Source organism: Loxodonta africana, chromosome 4 (assembly GCF_030014295.1).
Source record: "Loxodonta africana isolate mLoxAfr1 chromosome 4, mLoxAfr1.hap2, whole genome shotgun sequence".
NCBI lineage: Eukaryota > Metazoa > Chordata > Mammalia > Proboscidea > Elephantidae > Loxodonta > Loxodonta africana.
The window spans coordinates 70312399-70337473 of NC_087345.1; the positions used below are offsets into that span (position 1 = coordinate 70312399).

The 25075-nt window shown below is 38.3% G+C and overlaps 1 protein-coding gene and 1 non-coding gene across 2 annotated transcripts in view; both read left to right on the top strand.

Annotated features, from left to right (window-relative positions):
• The window catches only part of GRIP1 (glutamate receptor interacting protein 1), a 793654-nt gene that overhangs the window by 622830 nt on the left and 145749 nt on the right, over positions 1-25075 (top strand). The window lies entirely within an intron of this gene.
• Positions 20204-20310, top strand: LOC111748476 (U6 spliceosomal RNA). The gene has a single exon (XR_002784196.1). It is a non-coding gene; the product is annotated as a U6 spliceosomal RNA (small nuclear RNA).

Genomic DNA, 25075 nt, shown 5'->3' on the forward strand with positions numbered 1-25075 from the left:
AAACCGACAGAGAATAAAGAGCAAGGAGAGATACGGAGCGAAAAAAAAAAAACAACAGAGGTCCCTTATCAGCTAACACAGCACTGATTTGCCATCTTGGACTCCTATTGGATGTCAGCAGACAGGGAGTATGGAAAGTAGCTTCACAGAGCTCCCAGCAGGAGACAGAGCACCCGGTAACCAGCGATACAAGCTTTCCCATTCCCCGCCCTTCAGCCTCCTGCTCAGCCTCTGCCAGTTCCCAGCAGGCCACCGGCATGCAGCAGAGAGGCACTGGCTCCATAAAGCTTGGATTCGCCCTGCCCACGTAGGCCGACTCCTTCAGTGACATTTCTTTGTTGCTTTCTTCAGCTTCTTTTGGTTTCTTCCTTGTTTCTCACCTCCTCCTCCTCCTTTCTCTTGAACGCCTGGCTCCCTGTGCCATCTTTGCTTCTTCTTGACAGGCTGTGAAGCACCGCTCGGCTGGGGAACTGCTTCCCTGGTCCGCACCGCTACACTGGTGAGATCCATGGGGCTTTTTTGTTTTGTTTCATTTTGCTTTTCTTTTTTCCTTTTTGTTTTTCTTCATTTCTCAGTTTCTCATCTCTCTCTCTCTACTTACCTTCTTTTCCTGTCTCTAAATACCTGTCGCTATGTGTCATCTCCACCCCTTCTAGCTGGGCTATACTGCTCAGCTCAGGAGCCTCTTCCCCAGTCTGCACAGCCACGTCAGTGGGACCCCTGGGGGCATTTCTTTGTACTTTTTTTTTTCTTTTTCTTTTTTCCTTTCTGTTTTTCTTCATTCTTCAGTTTCTCATCTTCCCACTCCAACAGGAGGCACTCTCGGCACTTTTTTTTTGGGGGGGGCTCCTATTTCTCTTTTCTCTGTGTCTTCTTTCCCCCACCAACTTAGCTCCACACATCACAACCTCCCCCCACCCACCTATCTGCACTGTGCACTGAGCATCACACCCCTGAGCAGCACAGGCACAGCCTATCAGAACCTGCCCTGCACTGACCCCCATCCCACCTGTCAGCCTCAGTATGTGCCACAAACAATCCATCCCAGCCCCTCCCCTTCAGCTGGACCTGCCTTGCTGCACCTTAGCTGAGCAACTGGCCCCTGCCAGTTGGACAAGGAGGTGAAAAGTATTGTGCCCACAGACAAGCAAACACCAAATAATGCACAGCCTGCCTGCTCAGACATAAACAAATAAAACAAAAAATCAGGATGAAACAAACAAACCTATGATCAATAAATGAAGAAAATAACTACTGAATGTCCTGAAGACAGCAAACAATATCAAAACATTAAAAAAAAAAAAAGGGGGACAGGTTTTTTTGGTTCTAGTAGGTGTCCAAATAAAATACCAGACAGCTTTCCAGTAGAAGAAAAGGCACTGTAACTACCTGATAGGAAATTCAAATCTCTAATATTCAGAGCTCTCCAAGAGCTGAAGCAAAATGCAAACAAAAATGAGGAAAAAATAGACAAATTCATGGAAAAGGCAGACAAAATCATGGAAAATACAGAAAAAACAATGGAAGAATTCAGGAAAATAATACAGGAACAAAATGTCAAAGTAAATTCAAAACTAGAAATCATTTTAAAAAAAACAATTAGAAATCCAAAAGATAACAAGATTTCAGAAATGGACAGTGTCATAGAAGGTGTGAGGAGCAGGTTTGAAACAATGAAAGACAGGATCAGCAAAATTGAAGACAAATACTTAGATACCAATTTGGGGAAAAATTAGAAAAAGAATGAAGAAAAATGAAGAAACCCTGAGAATTATGTGGGATACAATCAAAAGCAAAAATTTGCAAGTGATCAGAGTTCAAGTTCTAGAAACTTGAAAACACAGAGAGGATCATTGAAGAATTTGTCTTTGGTTTTAACGAGTGCGATTATGATATGCCTTGATGATTTTCTTTTCGGGTCTATCCTATATGGGGTTTGTTTTCTGTCAGCAATTCTTCAATGATCCTTTCATTGTTTCAAAGAATCCTGAGAGTAGCTCAAGAAAAGTCACATACAGAAGGGAAACAATAACTCTAAGCTCTGATTACTCAGCAGAAACCATGCAAGCAAGAAGTCAATGGGATGACATATATAAAACCTTGGAAGAAAAAAATTGCCGACCAGGAATAATATAACCTGCAAAACTCTCATTCAGATATGATGGTGCAATTAGGACATTTCCAGATAAACAGAAATTAAAGAATATGTAAAAACCAAACCAAACTTATAAGAATTATTAAAGGGAGTCCTTTATTCTGAGAACAAACAACATCAGACGACAGCCTGCATCTAGGACACAAGATCACACTAGCTAGATACCAACCTAGGAAATGACCTCTCAAGGACTAGTCAAAACTAAAAAATTTACAACTGGGAACCAGAAAGGGTTAATCTGTAAATGACAACAATGTCAGAACAACAAAAGAGGGAATAAATAGTGTAGGTATAGACCTTTCTAATGGAGAGGAAGGCAAGGCAATACCAAGTAATAATAGACTGGTTCAAACTTAAGAAGATACGGGTAAATTTCAAGATAACCATGCAAGCAAGAAGGCAGTGGGATGACATAGACTAATAGAAAGTTAACAAACATACTTATCACAATAAAGAAGAAAAATATAAAATCTCAGTACAAACAAAATCTAGAAAAACAAAAGAAACAAACAAAAAAAAATCCACAAACAAAAGGAATTCAGCACAAGAGAGTAAGAGGAACAACAAAAAAAAAAAGCACCACATAAAAAGCACTACAAAATGACAGCAATAAACTCACACCTATCAATAATTACACTGAATGTAAATGGCCTAAATGCAGCCATAGAGAGACAGAGTGACAGAATGGACAAAAAAACAGGACCCATCAATATACTGCCTACAAGAGACACACCTTAGAAACAAAGATGAAAATTTATTAAAAATTCAAAGTATGGAAAAATATATATCAAACAAACAGCTACCAAAAAAGAGCAGAAGTGGCAATACTAATCTCAGAGAAAATAGACTTTAAAACAGAATCCACCATAAAAGACAAAGAAGGGCATTATATATTGATTAAAGGGATGATGCATCAGGAAGATACAACCATAATAAATATCTTTCCACCCAATGACAGGGCTCCAGTATACATAAAACAAACTCTAACAGCACTGAAAAGAGAAATTGACAGTTCCCCAATAGTAGTAGGAGACTTCAACACACTACTCTCAGTAAAGGACAGAACAACTAGAAAGAAACTCAATAAAGATACAGAAGATTAAAGGCCACAGTCAACCAACTTGAACTCATAGACATATACAGGACACTCCCCACAACAGCAGCAAAGCATACATTCTTTTCCAGCGCACATGGAACATTTTCCAGGACACATGGAATGTTCTCCAAAATAGACCACATCTTAGGCCACAAAGCAACCCTCGACAAAATCCAAAACATTGAGATAATACAAAGCATCTTCTCTAATCAGAATGCCATCAAAGTAAAAATTAACAACAGAAAGAGCAAGGAAAAAAAAATCAATTACATGGAAACTGAATGACACCATGCTTAAAAACCACTGGGGTAATAAAAGAAATCAAAGATGGAATCAAAAAAATTCCTAGAATCAAACGAGAATGGAAAGACATCGTACCAAAACCCTGGGGACACAGCAAAGGCAGTCCTCAGAGGTCAATTTATACCAATAGATTAACAAATCAAAAAAGAAAGGGACAAAATCAAAACATTAGCTACACAACTTGAACAAATAGAAAGAGAACAGCAAAATAAGCCCATAGCCACCAAAAGAAAGGAAATGATACAGATCGGAGCAGAAATAAATGAAATAGAGAATAGAAAAAAATAGAAAGAATCAACAAAACCAAAAGTCAGTTCTTCAAAAGGATCAACAAAACCAACAAACCACTGGCCAAATTGACAAAAGAAAAACAGGAGAGGACACAAATAACCCAAATAAGAAATGAAATGGGGGACATTACAACAGACTCAATTGAAATGAAAATGATCATGACAGAGTATTATGAGAAAGTATTCTCCAACAAATTAAAAAACCTATAGGACATGGACAAATTTCTAGAAACATACAACCTACCCAAACTAACACAAAATGATGTTGAAAATCTGAACAGACCTGTAACAAGAGAAGAGATTAAAAAGGTAATAAAAGAAACTTCCAAGAAAAAAAAAGCCCTGGCCCAGATAGCCTCCCTGGAGAATTTTACCAAACATTCAGAGAAGAGCTTACACCAGCACTACTCAAACTATTTCCGAACATAGAAAAGGGATACTTTCGAATTCATTCTATGAAGCCAGCATAACCCTGATACCAAAACCAGGCAAAGACACTACCAAAAAAAAAAAATCCGTTGCCGTCGAGTCAATTCCAACTCATAGTGGCCCTATAGGACAGAGTAGAACTGCCCCATAGGATTTCCAAGGAGTGCATAGTGGATTCAAACTGCTGACCTTTTGGTTAGCAGCCATGGCTCATAACCACTATGCCACCAGCGTTTCCAAAGACACCACAAAAAAAAAAAAAAAAGAAAATTATAGACCAATATCTCTCATAAGTATAGATGCAAAAATTTTCAACAAAATTCTAGCCAATAGAATTCAGCATTATCAAAAAAAAATAATACACCATGACCAAGTAGGATTCATACCAGGTATGCAAGGATGGTTTAACATTAGAAAATCAATCAACATAATCCACTACGTAAATAAAAAAATCACGTGATCATCTCACTCGACACAGAAAAGGCATTCAACAAAGTCCAACACCCATTCCTGATAAAAATTCTCAATAAAGTAGATATAGAAAGGAAATTCCTCAACATAATGAAGGGCATCTATACTAAACGAACAGGCAACATTATTATTAATGGAGAGAGGCTGAAAGGGACAAGACAAGGATGCCCTTTATCACCACTCCTATTTACCGTTGTGCTGGAAGTTCTGGCTAGAGCAATAAGGGAAGAAAATGAGAAAAAGGGCATCCAAATTGGTGAGCTGCAAGATACTGGATAAACATACAAAAATCAGTTGGATTCCTATACAGTAATGAAGAGAATGACAAAAAGGAAATCAGGAAAACAATACCATTTATAATAGCCCCCAAAAATAAAATAGGAATAAATCTAACCGGGGATTTAGAAGACCTATACAAAGAAAACTACAAAACACTACTGCAGGAAATCAAAAGAGATCTACATAAATGGAAAAATATACCACACTCATGAGTAGGTAGAGTCAACATTATGAACATGACAACTCTACCCAAAGCAATCTACAAATACAATGCAATCCTGATCCAAATACCAACAACATTCTTTAAAGAGATGGAAAAGCTAATAATTAACTTTATACGGAAAGGGAAGAGGCCCTGGATAAGTAAAGCACTATTGAAGAAGAAGAAAAAATTAGGCAGACTCCCACTACCTGACCTCAGAACCTACTGTACAGTTACAGTAGTCAGAGCAGCCTGGTACTGGTACAATGACAGATACATTGACCAATGGAACAGAATTGAGAACCCAGATGTAAATCCATCCACCTGATCTTCGGCAAGGGCCTAGAGTCCATCAAATGAGGAAAAGACAGTCTTTTTACAGATGGTGCTGGCAAAACTGGAGTCCATCTACAAAAAAATGAAACAGGACCCATACCTCACACCATATATGAAAACTAATTCAAAATGGATCAAAGACCTAAATATAAAACCAAAAACTATAAAGATCATAGGAGAAAAAATAGGATCAACGTTAAAGGCCATAATACACGGCATTAGCAGGATACAAACCATAACTAACAACACAAAAACTCCAGAAGATAAGCCAGGTAACTGGGACCTTCTAAAAATTAAACATTTATGCTCATCAAAAGACTTCACCAAAAGAGTAAAAAAAGAGCCTACAAACTGGCTGGGAAAAAAATTTGGGCTATCACAGATCCGACAAGGGTCTGATCTCCAAAATCTACAGGAAAATCCAACACCTCTACAACAAAAAGACAAATAATCCAATTAAAAAATGGGCAAAGAAAATGAACACTTCACCAAAGAAGACATTGAAGCAGCTAACAGACACATGAGGAAATACTCGTGAGCCATTAGAGAAATACAAATCAAAACCCCAATAAGATACGATCGTACCCTGGCATTACTGGCATGATTTAAAAAAAAACAGGAAATGACAAATGTTGGAGAGGCTGTAGGGAGACTGGAACCCTTATACAGTGCTGGTGGGAATGCAAAGTGGTACAACCATTTTGGAAAACAATATGGCGCTTCCTTAGAAAGCTAGAAATAGAAATACCACATGATCCAGCAATCCCACTCTTAGAAATATCCTAGAGAAATAAGAGCCATCACATGAATACACATATGTACACCCATGTTCATTGCAGCATTGTTCACAATAGCAAAAAGACAGAAACAACCTAGATGCCCATCAGCAGATGAATGGATAAACAAACTATGGTACATACATACAATGGAGCACTACACAACAATAAAGAACAGTGATGAATCTTCAAAGCACCTCACAACATGAATGAATCTGGAGGGCATTATGTTGAGTGAAATAAGTCAATCACAAAAGGACAAATATTATATGAGAGCACCACTATAAAAACTCATAAAAAGGTTTACACACAAAAAGAATCAATCTTTGATGGTTACAAGGGAGGGGAGGAGTGGGGATGGAAAAACACTAGAACGATACGTCAGTGGTAACTTTGATCAAGAGTAGGACAGTACACAGTACTGGGGAAGCCAGCACAACTTGTACAAGGCAAGGTCATGGAAGCTCCATAGACACATCCAAACCCTCTGAGGGACTGAATTACTGGGCTAAGGGCTGTGGGGACCATGGTCTTGGGGAATATCTAGCTCAGCTGGCAAACCACAGTTTATAAAGGAAGTGTTCTACATTCTGCTTTGGTGAATAGTGTCTGGGATCTTAAACGCCTGTGAGCAGCCGTCTGAGATACTTCACTGGTTTCCCCCATTCGGGAGCAAGGAAGAATGAAAAAAATTAAAGATGTAAGGGAAAGATTAATCCAAAGGACTAATGAGCTGCAACTACCAAGCTCTCCACCAGACTGAGTACAGCAGAACTAGATGGTGCCCGGCTACCACCACTGATCGCTCTGACAGGGATCACAATAGAGGGTCCCAGAAAGAGCGAGAGAAAAATATAGAACAAAATTCAAACTCACAGAAAAAGGCTAGACTCACTGGCCTGACAGAGACCAGAGAAACCCCAACAGTATGGCCCCCAGAGACCATTTTAGCTCAGTAAAGAGGTCACTCCTGAGGTTCACCCTTTAGCCAAAGATTAGACAGGCTCATAAAACAAAATAAGACTATAGGGGCACACAAGGACTAGAAGGCAGAAGGGGACAGGAAAGCTGGTAATAGGAACCCAAGGTCAAGAAAGGAGAATGTTGACATGTCATGGGGTTGTTAACCAGTTAAAAAAAAAAATAAACAGTACACATAAAACAAAATGTGTACTAACTGTTTAATGAGAAACTAGTTTTTGTTTTGTAAACCTTCATCTAAAGTACAATTAAAAAAAAAAGTGTAAAAAGGAAACATACTTATATTAAAAAAAAAATCCAATCAGTCATCCCTAGCAGCTCTGGCTCAGCTACAGCCCTTTTTAGGGGAGAACACTGAGGTTATTGCCCCTAATCTTGTATCTTATGCAGTCCTGTTATGGATTGAATTGTGTCCTCCCCAAATGTGTGTCAACTTGGCTAGGCCATGATTCTCAGTATTGTGTGGTTGTACTCCATTTTGTGATCTGATGTAATTATCTATGTGTTATAAATTCTAACCTCTATGATGTTAATGGGAGCCCTATGGCGCAGTACTACTCTGTCATATAGGGTCACTATGAGTCAGAACTGACTCAATGGCACATAACAACAACAACAACATGATGTTAATGAGGCAGGATTACAGGCAGTTAGGTTAGTAAGGCAGGACACAATCTACAGGATTAGGTTGTATCTTGAGTCATTCTCTTCTGAGATATAAAAGAGAGAATCGAGCAGAAAGGAGAGGGACCTCATTACCACCAAGCACAAGCCAGGAGTAAAACTCATCTTTTGGACCAGGGTCCCTGTGCTGAGAAACTCCTAGATCAGGGGAAGGTTGATGACAAGGACCCTCCCTTAGAACCAGCAGAGAAAGAAAGCCTTCTCTGGAGGTGGTGCACTGAATTCAGACTTCCGTCCTCCTAAACTGTGGGAGAATAAACTTATGTTTGTTAAAGCCAAAAAAAAAAAAAAAACCCAGACAATTATGAAGATAAAGGAAGATTATGCTAGTAAAATGCTTTATAAGTGTTCAATAATGATGCAAGTGGATTAGCATTAAAAATTAAAACAGATGTTCGACATACTTAACTCATTCTTTCAGTCTACAAGTATTTACTGAGCTAAGTGGCTAAGTATATTACCACAAACTAACTGTATTACCATGGATGCAGAGGTAAACAAAACACACCTGGTCCCTGCCCTCATAAAGCTTGTAATTTGATAGGGAAAATAGGCAGTAAACAAGAACATTACCAAACAATTACTCATAAAAGTGTGATCATGACTGTCTTAGTCATCTAGAGCTGCTGTAACAGAAATACCACAAGTGGATGGCTTTAACAAAGAAAAAATTATTTTCTCACAGTCTAGTAGGTTAAAGTCCAAATTCAGGGCTTCAGCTCCAGGAGAAGTCTATCTCTCTCTTTCAGCTCTGGAGCAAGGTCCGTGTCCTCAATCCTTCCCTGATCGAGGAGCTTCTCAGGCTCAGGGACCCCAGGCCCAAAGGACATGCTCTCTTCCCAGTGCTGCATTCTTGGTGGTATGAGGTCCCCAACTCTTTGCTTGTTTCCTTTTCCTTTTATCTCTTGAGAGATAAAAGGTGGTGCAGGCCACACCCCAGGGAAACTTCCTTTACATTGGATCAGGGAGGTGACCTGAGTAAGGGTGATTGTACAATCCCACCCTAATCCACTTAACATAAAGTTACTATCACAAAACAGCAGATAACCACACAGTACTGGGAATTATGGCCTAATCAAGTTGATAAACACATTTGGGGGGGGGGGCATAATTCAGTCCATCACAATGACTATGAAAAGCATGAACAAGATTCTGTAACAGGAAATGAGGGCAGGTATAGGTGAGTGTTGACAAAGAGAAACTGCTCTAAATAGGGTAGTTAGTGAAGACAGTCCATCAGCTCCCAAACCAAAGACAATGATAGTCAGTAATGGCCTGAGCAGTCCACTTCAGAAAGACAAAAGTTCTCCCATGGGGACTGATACCACTTCAAAGCACAGCCCTCCATGTTTCAACTGTGCCAGGCAGGATCAGCAGGTGATAGAATGACCTACCCCTCTGCCTTCTCCCCAACTCAAACTCACATCCAGAATGAAACCTGATAGTATTGACACCCAAGATTTCCCAGACAGCTCGCTAATGTAGGAAAATGGAGCGCCAAGAAGGAAACTCAGTTAAGAGTTCCTCAGGATTGCTGGATATAAGATCAGTATACAAAAATCAGTTGCCTTTCTGTATACCAGCCAAAAACAGAAAGTTAATTTTTTTTTTAACTGTGTTTTAGGTAAAAGTTTACAGAGCAAATTAGTTTCTCATTTAACAATTACTACACATTGTTTTGTGACATCGGTTCCCAGCACCATGACATCTTGACACTCTCCTCAATCTTGAATTCACCATTTCCATTCATCCAGCTTTCCTGTCCTCTTCCTTCTCCATGTCCCTGGGCTGGTGTGCCCATTGAGTCTCGTATACATGGTTGCACTATGTGAATTATTGTTTGTTTTATGGGCCTGTCTAATCTTTGGCTGAAGGGTGAACCTCAGGAGTGACTTCAGTACTGAGTTAAATGGGTGTCCCAGGGCCATACTCTTGGGGTTTCTCCAGTCTCCGCAGGCCAGTAACTCTGGTCTTTTTTTGTGAGCTTGAATTTTGTTCTACATTTTTCTCTACGTCTGTCTGGGACCCTCTACTGTGATCCCTGTCAGAGCAGTCAGTGGTGATAGCTGGGTACCATCTAGTTGTTCTGGCCTCAGTCTGGTGGAGGCTGTGACAGTTGTGGTCTATTAGCCCTTTGGACTAATCTTTCCCTTGTGTCTTTAGTTTTCTTCACTCTCCCTTGCTCCAGACCAAGTGGGACCAGTAGACATATCTTAGATGGCCACTCACAAACTTTTAGGACCCCAGGTGCTGCTCAACAAAGTAGGAAGTAGACCATTTTCCTTATAAACTATGTAAGGCCAATTGAGCTTGATTTCCCCTGAGACCATGGTTCCTAGCACTCAGCCCAGTAACTCGATCTCTATGGGAGTTTGGATGTAGACATCTATGAAGCTTCTATGACTTTGCCTTGGTTAAGTTGTGCTGGAAAGCTAAATTTTTAAGGTATCATTTATAATAGCAACAAAACCATAAGATTTCTATAAGGAATAAATCTAACAAAATTTTCATAGCTCATTATAGATATAAATATACATAAAAGAATATCTAAATAGGTAAAGACCTGTATCATGTCCTCGAATGAGTAGTCTTAATATCTAAAAGATGTCATTTCTCTCAAATTCATCTATAAATTCAACTCTATTCAAAATCTCAGAAAGATCTTTGGGAAGATTTTATTTTCTTTTTTTTAAATTGTACTTCAAATGAAGGTTACAGAGAACATTAGTTTCTCATTAACCAATTAATACACATATTGTTTTGTGACGTCGGTTGCCAATACCATTTGTTGAAAAGACTACCTTTCACCAGTTGAATGAACTTGGCACCCTTGTCTAGAACCAATTGTCCATAGATATATGGGTATTTTTTAAATATTTGACACATAATTCCAAATTGTCCTTCAGAAAATTTTTACCATATTGTATTACTACCAGCAATGTTTCAAGTATACTTGTGTTATTAGAGCTTGTCAACATTGAATATTCCTATTTTTAATCTTCCTGATTTGTTATGTGAAGATTGTATTTATATTTATGTAACTTTTCTTTAATTGCTAGTAAGGGTGAATAGTTTTTCTTATGCATATTAGTCATGCACAATTTTATTGTTTGTTCACTCCTTTATTTTTCTGTTGAGTGGGTCTTAGTTTTTTGTTTACTGGCTTGTATAAACAATTTACATATTAAGAATATTAACTTGTCAGTTTTTTGTGACAACTTATGTCACTAGTTTATTTTCCCTTTCTGACATACTGAAATTGTCTTATGTTTTATTTTGATCTCATATTTTTCTTGGGATTTCATTGATTGATTTTGTGCTTATAAAGTCCTTATCAATTCAAAAGATAAATATTTAAGCATACTTTACTCTATTTTCTTATATATTTTTACAGAAAATTCTTTAATAGACCTTGATTTTATTTTTATCCATATGAAAGTAAGGATTTAAATATTATTATTTCAGAATAGTCACCTACTATGCCTGGATCATTTAATAAAGAATCCATCACTTACCCATGATTTGTGATTTTTTAATCATGGATTAAGTTACTAAATTCTACAGCTGGTCTGATTGTTCTGACCTCTGTATTATAGTTTCACAGTAGAACTTCAGAGAGGACTTTTGAATTGAAATCTTTGCATAAGAGCTCTTATTATCATAAAAAGACACACATTTTTATTGGGAAATTACCTATATCTTGCATTTGTTGTATTTTTCAAAGCTTTGTTAACTTTGAATAGCAGATAAGCACACTTTAATTTGGATTTCTTTTTAAATTTCTTTTTCTTTTCTTGTTTTTACCCTTCTTGTGTGCCTGCTTCCTGTCTTTCTCTCTCAACTTTTCTCTTTCCCCCTCTATTCCTCCGTCTTTATCTCCCTTTGTTCTTTTATAAACACTTCACTTTCCAGCTACTCAATCATACTTTTAAATTCTGTTCTGTTTCTTACTTATCAATATGCTTTTCTATTCTAATTGCCTTACGTGGATTTTTTTCCCATTCTTCCCCCATAGTCATTCTCTGTTTTCTTGGCATTATCTTTCTTGCCTTTTCCCATTCCTGTTTCCCTAATTTGGGTCAAGTTTGGGATTTAGTATAGAAAAAGTCAGATAACTGAAAAGGACAATTTGAGAAAAGAGAAGTAAAAATGGGAAGTAAAATGAATTATTGTTCATCAAATAATAACTAATCTTTCCTTTTACGACAACAAAAAAAAACATATTTTTGGCAACACTTTGGAATTGGTTCTCTTCAAGAGGAGTAAAATGAGCTACTTATACGACATAGTGTACAGCTAGTTACTCTGAAAGGCCCAGTTAACATCTTTTTATACTTCTTGGAAGTCAGGCTCATTAAAAATAGTTTAACCACTCTCATTTTTTTAAGTGATAAAAATCTCTCACAATTGTAGAATTAGTGTTTAATCACAAAAAAATAAGTTTTACAGAATGTCTTGATTTTCTTAACAGGATATGGGCAGAAACAAAGGATTTTTTAAATGGGAAAATATTCAGTATACTGGAAGATTGGTAACCAGATCCTGAAATTCTATTTGCTGTACATAGAAGTGAATCTGTTTTATATGTCCTAGTAATCTAGGTTGGGTGCTTGCCTAAAGATGATCAATTGTCTTTATACACGATTGTCTTTATATATTCACAGAAGCATAATGGAAAATGTATTGAGATAGGCATTAGATTGTGTAGATGTCTGTTTTCTACCTTTTGTCATCTCCTTTGATATTAGACTCAATGATTTCATTTATTTGTTACATCTTTTCCTTCTATAAAATAAGGATAATGTTTTTTACCCCACCCAGTTCGTTGGGATCTGAAAATCCTCAATAATTAAGCATTTAAAACAAACAGCTATTCGCTGTAAAAGAAACTAGGGAATATTTACAATTACAAAGAAAATGAATATGTGAAACAATGTATAAAACTCAAACATTTTATTAACCTCCAGGAAATTAAAGTTTACTATTTCCCCCACTACCCTAGTTAGGGTTAAGAAGCAGCTAATTCTTTATTTTGGGATAACATTGGGTCCTTACTACAAAGAATATTTGGGAAATGATGTATTCTAGATGATTTTATTTTCAAAAAGTTAATCAGAACACCCATTTTGTAAATCTTTTCTGAAAATATTTCTAAAATATACTTCTGAGAACTAAAAAAAACAAACCCATTGCCATCGAGTTAATTTCGACTCATAGTGACCCTATAGGACAGACTCGAACTACCCCATAGCGTTTCCAAGGAGTGGCTGGTGGATTCAAACTGTCAACCTTTTGGTTAGCAGCCAAACTCCTAAACACTGCACCACCAGGGTGCCATAATTTTGAGAATGTACCGGTATAGTCAGTCTTCTTCATTTTAACCATTCTAATGGATGTGTGGTCTTAATACACATTTCTCAGATGAAAAGTATGTTAAGCACTTTTTCATTATTGGCCGTTTGAATATTCTTCTTTGTGATATGTCTGGTCAAGTCTTTTGATCTATATTTTTCTATTGGGCACCTCTATCATTGTTTTTAATTTATATGAATTCTCTTAATATTATGTATAAGGCCCCTTGTTAGTTATATGTATTACACATTAACCCTAACTATTGAATACCAAAATAGGTAGGTATAAGCTATGACATTCCAGTGAACTCTGTTAGGCTACTTCTGGAAATTTCCTAAGAATTAGATACACAGAACCTGGAAGAGGAGGTAAATTTCTTTTAGTTTATTTTCCAGTTTTCACATAGGAGAAACAACCAATGTTACCATTGGTTTTTAGAACTATGTTAGTTTTCTATTGCTGTGTAACAAAAGACCACGAATTTAGGGGCTTAAACCAACACCCTTTTATTATCGTACAGTTCTATAGGTCAGAAGTCCAGGCAGGCTCATCTGGGTTCTATGCTTGGGGTCTCATAAGGCCAGTGTCAAGGTGCCAGCCAGGATGAGCTTGTATCTGAAGGAACTGGGAAAGAATTTGCTTACAGGCTCATTCAGGTTGTTGGTAGAATCCAGTTCCTTGGGATTGTAGGTCAGAGGTCCCTGTTCCTTGCTGGCTGTCAGCTGAGGACCAAACTCTGCTTCTTACACGGCCCCCACCATCTTCAAGTCAACAATGGTGTGTTGAGTCCCTCTCACAGTTTGAATTTCTCTGACTTCTTCTGCCTTCCTCTTCTACACCCAGATAATCTTTTTTTAAGGTCAACTGTGCCCTATAACATAACACAATCATGGGAGTTATATAGCATCACCTTAAGAGTTTTAGAGATTAGGACATGGTATCTGGGGTGGGGGGGAGGGGTCAGAAACCACAAGGATTGTCTACCAGACTAGATGAGAGGTTTAAACAGCTGTTTAGAAGTGATTAGCCAGGCCAACCCAGTGCCTAGCAAAGTGTCTGGCATAAAGTCAATATTCAATGATATTTCTTGAATGAACGAGTACCTTTTAAGATTTCCTTTTATCCCCATATCTAAGTATTGCCTGTTATATCATCTTTCTATAAATATTCTTTGACAAATAAGTTGAGATAATATCTCAAAACTATATATATTATGGAAACCCTGGTGGCGTAGCGGTTAAGTGCTATGGCTGCTAACCAAGAGGTCAGCAGTTCAGATCCACCATGCGCTCCTTGGAAACTCTATGGGGCAGTTCTACTCTGTCTTATATATATATATATATATACACACATATATATACATATAAAAAAATACATATACATATATACATATATACATATATACATATATACATATACATATATATACATATATATACATATATATACATATATATACATATATATATACATATATATATACATATATATATATAATATGTGAGATTCATCTAGATCAGAGAGAGTCAACAGTTTTCCATTTTTCATGTCACCTCTGATTAACTGGTAGTGGCTGTCTGAACTATGTGGAGGAGGATTTCGAAGTTTCAGCCACGTTCGGTGGAAAAGAGCACTGTGATCATTTCCACTGTTGGCCTAAACATTACAGGTACCTGTGATTGCAAATACAGTCTTATCTTATACCCACTCGGAGGTCCAAGTGGCTCAAGAGACAAGAGAATAGTCTATAAGTAATTCAATTATAGAAAATTTATGTCTGATAACTCTGAATAATAAAACATTTTGTCATTTTCTTTTCACTTTAACTAGAGCCTTGTCTGTTTCTTTCCTCAAATGCACACACTAATCTGTATCTTCCACCTTCCCTAGCAGAGGAAACAAGCTAGAAACCATGGCTCTGGAACATCTATTGTTTGGTCTGCACAGTGTTTTTGAAAAGTTGGAATTAGTTTTCAACGTTTAGAAATAAGGACCTTTCATCTAAAAATAAATCTAAATATCTGACTGCTCTTAATAATTTGACAATACTGGGCCAGAATTTCTGCATGTAACTATTGGTCTGAGTTGAGTGTCAGGCTGCCTCTAGGAAGAGGGGATTATATTAATTTTGTAGGGCTACCATAACAAAGGAAAAAAACATTTTTTTTACCAAAACAAAGGAAACCCTGGTGGCATAGTGATTAAGAATTCGGCTGCTAACCAAAAGGTCAGCTGTTCGAATCCACCAAGCGCTCCTTGGAAACCCTGTGGAGTTCTACTCAGTCCAATAGGGTCGCTATGAGTCAGGATCAACTTACAGCCCTGGTTTCGTGGGTTTTTTACCATAATGAATTACTACAAACTGAGTAACTTAACACAACAGAAGTTTATTCTCTCATGACTCTGGAGGTTAGAAGTCCACAGTCAAGGTTCAGCAGGGCCATGTTCCCTCTAAAGGCTCCAGGGAAGAATCTTTCTTTGCCTCTTTCTAGCTTCTAGTGGCTCCCAGCAATCCTTGGTGTCCCTCAGCTTATAGCTGCATCACTCCAATCCCTGTGTCTGTCTTCACATGGCCTTCTTCCCTTGTGTTCTGTGTGTCCCCTCCTCTTCTCGTAAGGATACCAGTTGTTGGATTTAGGGCCCATCCTAGTCTAGTATGACATCATTTTAGCTTGATTATCTTAACTTGATTATGTCTGCAAAGACTCTATTTCCAAATAAGGTCACGTTCACAGATACCAAGGCTTAGGACTTGAGTACATCTTTTTGGAGAACACAATTTAACCCATCACAGCTATGTTCTCTCCATTTTGCCCAAATTGTGTCCTGCACACTAAAGCCTTACATCAGATCTACATCTTGCTTGTATCATATAAGTGTTTGGGTTTGTGATCTCTGCTCTACACTATGACCTTTATCTTTCAACCAGCCTAGCTACAAGATAGTCTGTAGCTCGTGTCGGCTCTCAGAAAGTTCCTATTCTAAGCAGTCAACGTTCTTCTCCATCTAGCCTTGTATTTCCCAAAAGAGGTGTGTGAGGGCTCCTGGGAAGAACTCGAAGATTTTTGACAGAGTAGCAGAGCTGGGAGCTGAGATGCTCAACCTAACTCACTAGCATGGCCAACTCTCTCAATTTCTGTCTTCTGTGCTATTGTTGGCTCCTCCATTCTATTCCCTGTTGGGCCTGCTGCCTTATGCTTGTCAAACCCTGATTGTGTCCTTGGACTCGTGAGCCCATACCTATTTTGAAGTTTCATCCCTAGTACATTATTGTTATTTTCTGGGCTTCTGAAGTGATTTGGAGAGTCTCATTTTAGTTTAAGAAGTATTCATTAACATGTTTAAATACATGAGTAACACTAATGTACGAATGTAAAATGTTCTAGAATGCCATTCATCGTGAGCTTCTTCTAGAAGCTTAGTGTTAGGTGTTAAGGCAATGAGTGGTGTTATCAGTATAGGGTTAACATGGATTAATAGTTTAATATTTAAATTTCTGCTTCGGGCCCAAGTGATTATGCTTTGTTTTTGTTGTTATTTTTGTTAGTTGCCGTCAAGTATATTTCAACTCATGGCGATTCTATGTCTGCAGAGTAGAATGGTTCCATAGGGTTTTCAAGTATATTGCCAGGCCTCTGGGTAGATTCAAACCACCAACCTTTTGGTTAGTAGTCAAATTCTTAACCATTTGCATCCCCCCTCCCCCAGGCCTCAAATTATGTGTTAGGTGATATCTATTGTGACAAGAGTCAGAAAGGGTCTTTTATACCTTTTAGACCACTGTTCCTAACTGTAGGCATAAGAGGATTAGAGTAAATCATCTCAATGTCCCTTCTAATACTAACATTCTATGCCACTTTAGACTTAGTAACTTCTAAGAAATCTGAGAAGCTACCACCGCTACATTTTTCATCTATGTAACTATATATCCAAAACAAAAAGCTATAAATAAAGAAGTTTAAAATAGCATTTAACTATAGTTTAAACAGCTTTAACATGGTAACATCTCAAACTACTACCTAAAAAGGAAACTTGGCATTTCCCTCATTAAGCACATCAAACCCAGCAGTCCCACGGACAGTTACAAATTTTCCAAAGATTATATCCCGGCATCCCTACAGCAGGCATAAGGCCAACATACTGCATGAAGCCATTATCTGCAAGGATCTTCATGTTGGCATTCTGAAACATTTAGCAAATTAATGGAAATTTAGTTAAAATTCCCTCATTTTCAGATTGTATGTGAATGCTTCTAAGATTAAACATGCCCCATGAGGGGAAAATCAGCCCTTTAATTTTACTATATTTTAGAAAGATGAAAAACTGACTGAACTCTGTCAGGGGTGAAATCTTATCTTTTCATGATAAGTTTCTCTGAGGTCATGTGCATGTATTAGTTAAACTGCAATTGCTTTTCCTTTTGAGAGGAATAGCAACACTTCTATTGGTCATAAGGTCACTTCTTGGCCATCTTTCATAGAGTGCTACCAAAGTACCAGTCAAAATTACTTTTCTCTCTTATTGGATACTGATTTTATATTTCTTATTGGAAAATGAGCCCAAACAGTCTTTCACGGAGGAAAAATCACTGAGCTGCCCTGAACATCCTCTAATTTCAACTTTCATCAGTTCCCTGTTATCTCTGCCCTTAAAGGTAACCAGTTGTAGTCAAGTTGATTCTAACTCGTGGCCCCAAGTGTGTCAGAGTAGAACTATGCTCCATAGGGTTTTCAATGCTGCTTTTTCAGAAGCAGATCACCAGGCCTTTCTTCCAAGGTGCCTCTGGGTAGACTCAAACTTCCAGTTGTTCAATTAGTAACTGAGCATGTAAAGCATTTGCATCAGTCAGGGACTCTGCTCTCAAGGGTAAAATATATATATATTATTATTATTATTATTAATTTATTTATTTATTTACAGGTGTCTTTTTTCAGCTTCTTCACCATACCAGGCTCTTTTCCTCAGGAGCTTTGCAAGTGCTGTTACCTCTGTCTAAGAAATAACCCTCTAATATCTTCACGCATTCCAACACACATTCCTTACCTGTCTATATGTACACACCCTTTAATCTCAGCCTAAGTGTTAATTCCTCAGAGAAACCTTTACCAACATGGTGCGGAAATTCGGCCTCTGTGTTGGCTCATCCATGGAGCACTTACTTTTCCTTCACAGGAATTAACACAATCGTCATCATAATTTGTCGGTGGACTAATCTGCATATCTCTTTCACTAAACTGTAAACTCCATAAGGGCAGAGACAGGGACATTGTGTATACTTTTTAACCGTTGTATGTGCAGTATATACCTGGCACAAAAAAGATACACGCTCACTATTTGTTAAATGAATTCAGGACAGATAGTTTAAAACCATTGCTTTCACTGTGTTTCATCTAAATTGAGAGTAAATATTTACACTTCCCTGAAGAACTCCAAAGGTAGCATTAAAAGATACAATGACAGCTTAAGTGAATAATGTATACTCATATTCTGATAGTCTCATTCATTCTCTTCCCTCCCCTCCTCTCCTCTCCTCTACCTCTCAAGGAAGCATTCCTCCAGACCCTAGAGTAAAAAGCTTCAGAGTGCCTGAGTTTAAGGTGACTCACTGGTCCACCAACAGTGAATTTTTTGCCTGAATGTTCATCAGCTATTTTCAGTGATTCTGGAACACCATAGCTCCAGGATCTAACAGTGAATGTTAGTCTGGAGATCCACACACAGAGGGAATGTCCCTGAGTCCCCCCAAAGAAGGCACACCAGTACACAAGCAGCAAATGGCCTTTCTCCAGTTCATTGAAGATTGGGGAGTACTGGAATTAGATTTCAAAGTGGCCTGCATCGCCCGATGTCCAGTGTTCATGATGTTGTTGTGTGTCATCGAGTCAATTCCTACTCATCCCAATGCTATATGACAAAATAGAACTGCCCCATAGGGTTTTCTGGGCTGTAATCTTTACTAGAGCAGATCACCAGGTCTTTTTTCTCCCACAGAGCAGCTGGTGGGTTCAAACTGCCGACCTTTCAGTTAGCAGCTGAGTGCTTAACCATTTGTGCCATCAGGACTCCCTAATTACATGCTTTTTGAAAAGTACCCTGCTGTGTGATATGGTACCTTGGCTGGTAGAAAGCTTGGTACTCTGTAGCCCATTTGAGAATCTACAAACCAAAAAAAAAAAAACACATACACGCACAAACCAGTTGTTGTCGAATTGATTTTGACTTATGGTGATCCCATGTGTGTCAGAGTAAAATTGTCCTCCTAAGATTTTCAATGGCTAATTACTTGGAAGGAGGTCACCAAGCTTTTTTCTCAAGGCACCTCTGGGTGGACTCAAACCTCGAACCTTTCAGTTAGCAGTCAAGTGCGTTAACCGTTTGTACCACCCTGGAATCTGCAGGCTCTCTTTGTTGTTGCTAGGTGCTGCTAAGTCGGTTCCGACTCATAGCGAACCTATGTACAACAGAAGGAAACTCTGCCCCTTCCTGCACCATTCTCACCATCATTGCTATGTTTGAGCCCATTCTTGCAGGCACTGTATCAATCCATCCCACTGAAGGTCTTCCACTCTTTCGTTGACCCTCTGCTTTACCAAGCATGATGTCCTTCTCCAGGGCCTGGTCCCTCCTGATAACATGTCCAGAGTACATAAGATAAAGTCTTGCCATCCTCACATCTAAGGAGCATTCTGGCTGTACTTCTTCAAGATAAATTTTCTAGTTCTTCTGGCAGTCCATGATATATTCAATATTTTTTGCCAGCACCATAATTCAAAGGCATCAATTCTTCAGTCTTCCTTATTCATTGTCTAGCTTTCACATGCATATGAGGTGATCGAAAATACCATGGCTCTGTTCGCTTCAGCAACACATATACTGAAATTAGAAATGATACAGAGAATGTTAGCATGGCCACTGCACAAGGATGACACACAACTCATGAAGTGTTCCATATTTTACATATTATAGGGGAAGTCAGCACAACGTGACCAAGGCAAAGTCATAGAAACTTCATAGGCATATCCAAACACCCTGAGGGACTGAGTTACTGGGCCGAAGGCTGGGGACCATGGTCATGGGGGACGTCTAGGTCAACTGGCACAACATAGTTCATAAAGAAAATATTCTACATCCTACTTTGGTGAGTAGTGCATGGGGTCTTAAAAGCTTTAGAGCAGCCATCTAAGATCCATCTACTGGTCCCATTTTGTCTGGAGCAAAAGAGAATGAAGGGAAAACAAAGCCAAAGGGAAAATGTTAGCACCAAGGACTAATGTACCACAAGTATCACAGCCTCCATCAGCCAGAGCCCAGAACAACTAGATGGTATCCAGCTACCACTACCAACCGCTCTGACCAGGATAACAATAGAGAGTCCTGGACAGAGTGGGAGAAAAATGTAGAACAAAATACAAATTCCAAAAAAAGACCAGACTTACTGGTCTGACAGAGACTGGAGGAACCTCGACATTATGGCCTCCACACACCTTTTAACTCAGAACTGAAGTCACTCCCGAAGTTCACCCTTTAGCCAAAGATTACACAGGTCTATAAAACAAGCAGTAACACAAGTGAGGAACATGTGTCTTAGTTCAGTCATATAAATGAAACCAGATGGGAAACACCTGCCCAAAAGCAAAGAAAAGGCAGGAAGGGACAGGAAAATGAGACTAATGGAAACGGGGAACCCCAGTTAGAGAAGGGGAGAATGCTGAGACATCACGGGGATTGCAGTCAATGTCACAAGTCAATTTATGTATGAAGTGTTGAATGAGAAACTAGTTTGCTCTGTGAACTTTAACCTAAAGCACAATGAAAAAAAAAAAAAAAAAGGAGGAAAATACCATGGCTTAGGTCAGGCTTACCTTAGTCCTCAAAGTGATATCTTTGCTCTTCAACACTTCAAAGAAGTCCTTTGCAGCAGGTTTGCCCAATGCAATATGTCATTTGATTTCTTGACTGCAGCTTCCATGGGCATTGATTGTGGATCCAAGTAAAATGAAATCCTTGATAACTTCGATCTTTTCTTTGTTTATCATGATGTTGCTTATTGGTCCAGTTGTGAGGATTTTTCTTTTCTTTATGTTGAGGTGTAATCCATACTAAGTCTTCGTCAGTAAGTGCTTCAAGTCTTCTTCCCTTTCAGCAAGCAAGGTTGTGTCATCTGTATATCACAGGTTGTTAGTGACTCTTCCTCCAATCCTGATGCCACATTCTCATTCACATAGTCCACCTTCTCAGATTATTTGCTCGGCATACAGAATGAATAAGTACAGTAAAAGGATACAACCCCGATGTACACTTTTCCTGATTTTAAACCACACAGTATCCCTTTGTTATGTTTGAATGACTGCCTCTTGATCTATGTACAGGTTCTGCATGAGCACAATTAAGTCTTCTGAAATTCCCATTCTTCTCAAGGTAATACATAATTTGTTATGATCCACACAGTCGAGTGCCTTTGCATAGTCAATAAAACACAAGTAAACATCCTTCTGATACTCTCTGCTTTCAACCAAGATCCATCTGACATCAGCAATGATATCCCTGGTTCCACTTCCTCTTCTAAATCTGGCTTGAATTTCTGGCAGTTTCCTTTTGATGTACTGCTGCAACCATTTTTGAATGATCTTCAGCAAAATTTTACTTCTGTGTGATATTAACAGTATGGTTCACTAATTTCCACATTCTGTTTGATCCCCTTTCTTTGGAATAGGCACAAACATGGATCTCTTCCAGTCATTTGACCAGGTAGCTGTCTTCCAAATTTCTTGGCATAGACGAGTGAGCTCTTCTAACATTGCATCCATTTGTTTAAACATCTCATTTGGGATTCTGTCAATTCCTGGGAGCCTTGTTTTTTGCCAGTGCCCTCAGTGCAGGTTGGACTTCTTCCTTCAGTATTATTGGTTCTTGATCATATGCTGTCTCCTGAAATGGTTGGATGTTGACCGATTCTTTTTGGTACAATGACTCTGTGTACTCCGTCCATCTTCTTTTGATGCTTTCTGGGTCATTCAATATTTTGCCCAGAGAGTCCTTCAAAATTGCAACTTGAGGCTTGAATTTTTCTTCAGTTCTTACAGCTTGGGAAATGCTGAGCATGTTCTTTCCATTTGGTTTTCTAACACCAAGTCTTTGTACATTTCATTGTAAATGTGTTCTCAAGCTGCCCTTTGAAATCTTCTGTTGAGCTGTTTTACTTCATCATTCCAAGTTTGCTTTAGCTACTCTACATTCAGGAGCAAGTTTCAGAGTCTCCTCTGGCGTCCATTTTTGTATTTAATTAAAAAAAAAAAACTTTAATTACTGCTAATTGGCGATGTAAATCTATTATACATACTAATTCTCCAGTCCTTGTTGTATTCCATGCCTTCCACGTGTAAAAGGAACGTTCTCTTAGACACTCCTGGGTATGATTTCAGATAAGTATCACATTTTTGAACCGAGTATTTGACACCTTACATTTCTTCTCAATGGAGACTTTCATTCTGGTATGTTTAAGTTTGTGACTCTCAAAAGTAAGAAAAAAAATACTAGCCATACACCCTCTCATGTAGAATGTGAGGAGTGGTTATCATTAGTTTACAATGGACACAAGTACTAGTCATATTTCATCTGCACTCATGTTAAAATACCATCTTCCTTTGCTTTGTACACTTTGATTAATCACTACTCGTTGACTCTTTTGAAGTTTTGCTATAGATGGTAGGTATATGAGATGTGTCACACTGTGTGGAGACACACCATGGGAAACTCTTGGAGCTCTTATCTCTCTGAGGTAATTTTCTTTACTTTAAAGCATCTGTTGAGTTCCTTAAAAGACAATTGAAATGTGTTTTTTTTTTTTTTTTTTTTTTTGCTGAGTTGTACATTCATCTTGTGGAATCTGCTTCACTTAAGTCTTAAAACTATCCAAAAAAATTACAGGATAAAATATAGCCACCTCTCTGCCTGAATTCTCATACTTGGGAATTCTCATGTGGGGGGTAGAGGGCTATGATAGGTTTTGGTTTTGTTCATCAAGCTGAAGATATCATTTGGCAAAAATATTAAGTAGTCCTCCTATGAAAAAAATGTTTAATTTTCATAATTTATGTAGTTCAGAAGCTCCACATGTAGATGTTTTTTAAGTACCATGTCCAAGATATGGATTCATTAGTTATAGATTATAAAATGCTATCCATAGCAGTGTAGATAATCTCAAATTGCACATAGGGTAATACTGAAATCATTCACAACACTTAAAGCTAACTAAGTGGAACAACACGTGAAAATCTAACTAATGATACACTAAAAAGCTATCTAGCTACCTCACCCTGCCCTCCCGTCTCTCTCTTCTGTTAAAACTTTACGTTAGTATTAACACCACTGTATCTTACATAGAGGCAAAACACTAACTTAAGGTTCTGGGGGTGTATAAATAATTTAATGCTTTTTTTTTTTTTTTTCCTGCTTAAGATCCTTTTTTCTATTTTTTTCTGGGCAAATAAAAACAGTAATTTTTCACATCAACTAGGAAATTAATTAAGCAGCATAGATGGCAACAGTGTGCCACTGGATCAACCCATGAAGAAATAGAGGAGCGAATTTAAACCTCATTGTGCAGCTGTCTTAGGCCAGATTCTCTAGGGAAGCAAAACCAGTAAAGACTATAAATATACAGAGAGAGCGAGTTATATCATTTATATCAAGGGAACGGCTTACATGATTGTAGAGGCTGGAACACCCCAAGTCCATGGAGCGGGATACAGGCTCCTCCTGATTCATGTAGCTGCAGGGGCTGGGAACCCAAGATTGGCAGGTCAGAGAGCAGGGCTCTTGTTCACAGACTGAGAAGACTGACAAATCCCAAGATTGGCAGATAAGTTGCCAGCTCAAGTCCTAAGAACCAGAGGTCAGACAAACAGGAGGCAGCTGCAGGATCTAGACAGGGCAAAAGCCCGAACGTGCACTTATATTCAGATACAGGCCACATGCCCAAGGAAACTCTCTTTCACTGATTGGCTACTCATAGCAGATCCCATCATGGAGGTGATCACATATAAATACTGAGAATTATATAAACCAGCCAAGGTGACACACAATATTAACCATCACAGCAATTAATATCTGCCAAGCACTGTGCTAGGCACTTTACACGTTTTATTAACTCAAATTCTCATAGGAACCCTGTGACAGATACATTATTATCCATATCTTTTATAGACAAAGTAACTAATTACTGAAGAGGCTAAGCTAATTGGCCAAAATCACACATACCATAAGTGTTAAACCTAGAATTAACCCCAATATACCTCACAAATCTGATAAAGTATCTACAACAAATTGAGAGTAATTATAGCATATGTAACATAAACAGCAACTATACATGTGGACCTTGCCAGATGGAATACACAGGAATCAAACCAACTACATCTGTGCAAAAAAGACGATGGAAAAGCTCAATATCATCAGTTAGAACAAGGCCAGGGGCAAACTGCAGAACAGAGCATCAACTTGCTCATATGCAAGTTCAAGCTGAAGCTGAAGAAAATTAAAACAAGTCCAAAACCAAATTAGCTGCTGTTGAGTAGATTCCGACTCATAGCAAACCAATAGGACAGAGCAGAACTGTCCCATAGGGTTTCCAAGGCTATAGTTTTTATGGAAGCAGACTACCACATATTTCTACCACAGACTGACTTGTGGCTTCGAACTGCCGACCTTTAGCTTAGCAGCTCA